At 43.1% G+C, this 3,941-nt stretch overlaps 1 pseudogene; it reads right to left on the bottom strand.

Moving 5' to 3' along the window:
* Positions 1–1,482: 1,482 nt before the first annotated feature.
* LOC105711545 (small ribosomal subunit protein uS3m-like) lies at positions 1,483–1,924 on the bottom strand (annotated as a pseudogene).
* Positions 1,925–3,941: the final 2,017 nt, after the last annotated feature.

Here is a 3,941-nt window from a genome sequence, read left to right as displayed (position 1 = left end):
TTGGGAGGCCAGGATGAGTGAATTGTTTGAGCTTACAAGTTTGAGAACAGCCTGGCAACATGGCGAAACCCTATCTCCACAAAAAATACAAAAATTAGCTGGGCATGGTGGTGTGTACCTGTAGTCCCAGCTACTCAGGAGGCTGAGGTGGGAGGATGGCTTGAACCCAGGAGGCAGAAGTTGCAGTGAGCTGATATCAGATCACTGCAATCCAGCCTCAGAGATGGAGCCAGATCTTGTCTCTAAATAAATGAATAAATAAAGATGGGTGTTGCTATGTTGTCCAGGCTGGTGTCAAACTCCTGGCCACAAGTGATTCTCCCCGCTTAGTCACCAAAAGTGCTGAGATTACAGGTGTGAGCCACTATGCCTGGCCTTAACCATTTTAAAGTGTGTTTAAAGTGTGCAGTTCAGTGGCATTAAGTATATTTACATTGTTTGTTTGTTTGTTTGTTTGTTTGCTTTTGAGATGGAGTTTCGCTCTTGTTACCCAGGCTGGAGTGCAATGGCGCGCTCTCGGCTCACCACAACCTCTGCCTCCTGGGTTCAAGTAATTCTCCTGCCTCAGCCTCCCGAGTAGCTGGGACCACAGAAGCGCACCATCATGCCCAGCTTATTTTTGTTTTTTGGTTTTTTTTTTAGTAGAGATGGGGTTTCACCATGTTGGCCAGGCTGGTTTCGATCTCCTGACCTCATGATCTGCCCACCTCAGGCTCCCGAAGTGCTGGGATTACAGGTATGCGTCACTGTGCCCGAAACTGTTTGGGTATTTTTTTTGCGGGGGGCAGTTTTTTTGATCTAGGATCTTGCTCTGTCACCCAGGCTGGAATGCAATGGTACAATCACAGCTCACTGTAGCCTCAACCTCCCAGGCTCCATCAATCCTCTTGCTTCAGCCTCCTGAGGAGCTGGAATTTTCTTTTTGTAGAGAAAAGTTCTCACTAAGTTGCCCTGGCTGGTCTTGAACGCCTGGGCTCAGTCAGTCCTCCCACCTCGGCCATTCACAGTGCTAGGAATACAACCATGAGCTATTGTGCAAGCAATATATTCGTATCGCTGTACAACCACTATCACCATCTAACTCCAGAACTTTTTCATCATCCCATGCTGAAATTCTACCCATTAAACACCAATTCCAGTTCCCTCCTCCTCCATTCCCTGGCAACCACCCTTCCACCTTGTGTCTCTATGAATTTACCCAAAGTACCTCATGTAAGTAGAATCATATAGTATTTTTCTTTTTCTGTCTGGCCCATTTTTATTTTACTTAGCACAATGTCTTTCTAGTTTGTCCATCTTGTAAAACGTATCAGAATTTCATTCCTCTTTTTTTTTTTTTTTTTTCAACATAGAGGGTCTTTATTAAAAGCAGCTAAGACCATGCCTCGGTCCTCTGAGGGAATGCATTTCCTCGTGTACCATTCCTTTCCCACATTTCCATTCTCTGCAGGCTACAGCTTGATGCAAAAAAAGGGGATCATCCTAGATGTACACAACCTTTGAGGGCACAGTTTGGAGGTGGAGTCGCACAGGACATTTGAAAAAGTGGGACAGCAGAGTTTCACTATAGCCCACAAGGAAGTAGAATTTGTGTGCAGGCAACTGCCTCACGACCAGGGCACAGATCTCCAGCTGGTCAGCCAGGCAGCCTGGGAAGGTACCCCACGTGAACTTGCGAAGGAAAATATCGTCCACCGTTCGCTCTGCGGTATGGCCCTCCCCATCCATGTTACCTGCGTGCAGCGACAGCCAGCCCTCACGGTGGGCGATGTGGTGCGGCGCGTGTGCCTCCCCGTAGGTCACCGGCTTGTCTCCCTTGCTTACGCCGCCCGGCTCTCGGCGCAGACCGCGGAGGTGTGCAGGGCAGCTCTCGGCTACAGGACAGCTCCCTTGTCCCCAGCAACCCGCACGCGGAGGCCGCCATCTTGGGCCGCGCCTCATTCCTCTTTAAGGTTGAATAATATGCCATTGTATGCATATACTACATTTTGTTTATTCATCTGCTGCTGAATACCTGGGCTGCTTTGTTAATACTGCTATAAACATTGGTGTAGGAATAGTCTATCTGTTTTTGTGTTTTATTGTTGTTTTTCACCTTGCTTTGAATGGTTTTCAGGAGGTTCAGGATGCTGATGTATGCAGCTATAATTATTTTGGTAGTTCTTTTGGAAGCTGCGTTTCAAAATAAGTATTTTAGTTGATTCTCAGGATTAGGCAAGTTTGGAAAGCACTTCCTACCATTTCTATCTGAACGAAATCAGGTCAAAATAACATCAGAGATAGTTTCTCGTAAGAGAAGACGCACCCAGAAATCTGGGTAAGGTTTTGGGCAGAAGCACGATGATAGCACGAGGGAGGTTTGGTGCTTTGAGCAGGTTAAACGCATACAAACCGATTGTTCTACTAAGCACCATCTGTCAGAGCTGCTCCTGCTTCTGTGAATCGCTATGCAAGCGGAGAGAGAGGATGAAATAGATGGGCTAAAATTGCCTAATTCCCTTTCTGGGTTGACTGTATCTTAGGAAAATCCCCATTTGGCTCTGCTTTCAAGAATGACAAGCTTAGCTCAGCACTTCTGTGCATCTGCTGATGCTCATATTTTGAACTGGGGGGTAACCCAATCCATGTCAAAGTAACGATTGATTCTTGGTTTTAGCATAATAATTTAACAATCTTTAAAGTTTTCCAAGAGTAGTCAGCTAGTCTAAACTCACCTCTTGTGCATGGCTTAGATTTTTATCGAAGGAATAATGTAAGATACCCAAGGAATAACTTTGATGACATAAGCAAACTGTAGCCATGGGAATATTTTGAGGCAATTTGTTAGTGAACTCTGTTTAACCTCCATAAAGCAATGCTACAGTGACAGTGAGTCAGAGAAAAGCAGTTTGGAATTTTGTGGCAGACAAAGATATACTCAGGTGGCTTTCTAGAGGGAGAAAAAAAAAACATTTGGCTAGTTGCTGGCACGTTTTCATTCATTAAGCAAATATTTATTTAACTCCTGTCATATGCTAGATAGAATGGATAAAGCAGAGGAAAAGATTTAAAAAAAAAAAAAGTCCCTGAGGTTATTGTGCTTTCATTCTGTGGGGAAACAGATAATCAAAAAGTGAACAAGTATAAATATTTTTTCAAACAGCAGAGTACAAAGCATCAGGTAGACCTAACTAAATACTTACTAGTAACTAATTAAATTTATTGCAAGATTCCTTTAGATTGCTAGGGCCAATAGTTTATTTCAATTATAATTTTATCTAAAAATACACAATTTTAAAACAAATCTTCCTGACAATTACTTTGAGTAAGGTAGTCATCTTTTTTTTTTTTTCCTTTTCTTTTTTTTTTTTTAGTAGAGACAGGGTTTCATCATGTTGGTCAGGCTGGTCTCGAACTCCTGACCTCATGATCAGCCCGCCTTGGCCTCCCAGAGTGCTGGGATTACAGGCAGGAGCCACTATTCATCTTTTTTTAAAGACTGAGAAAAAATAAGACTGAGAAACTGTGAATGCTTACATGGAAAGAGAGGTAACAATATCACTTAATGACATGGTTAAATGCAAACTGGCTAGTACAGATTCTAAGTACCGTGACTTTTCAGATAAGAACCAAGATTTTTCATGGTTTTAGGGCCTGACAGTTTGGAAACTTTTATATGCCCAAACAGGTTTTAAACATCTCCCACAATTTCTTACATTGGCTTACCCATTTGTTCATTTGCTTTAGTGTCTCATCGTTAGAAGAGAGTGGGAGGTGAGAGGAGGATAGTGTTATTATGTGCTGCTCCCTGTGGGCTGTTTGTATATAAAAATGGCATGCCGGAATTGTTAGAATGGTGCTTGTGTCTAACTGGGGAAAGCAGTGGTTGACTTTTTTGTTCAGGAAAGTGTAGAAAGAAAGATTCCCAGCTGTTAGAGGTCCTTCATTATGTATACTGTTGA

The sequence above is a fragment of the Aotus nancymaae genome, unplaced genomic scaffold (assembly GCF_030222135.1).
Source record: "Aotus nancymaae isolate 86718 unplaced genomic scaffold, 86718_ANA_hifiasm-v0.15.2.pri h1tg000108l, whole genome shotgun sequence".
Taxonomy (NCBI): domain Eukaryota; kingdom Metazoa; phylum Chordata; class Mammalia; order Primates; family Aotidae; genus Aotus; species Aotus nancymaae.
Note: the sequence above shows the minus strand (reverse complement) of the source record. Positions and strands in the feature narration are given on the sequence as shown.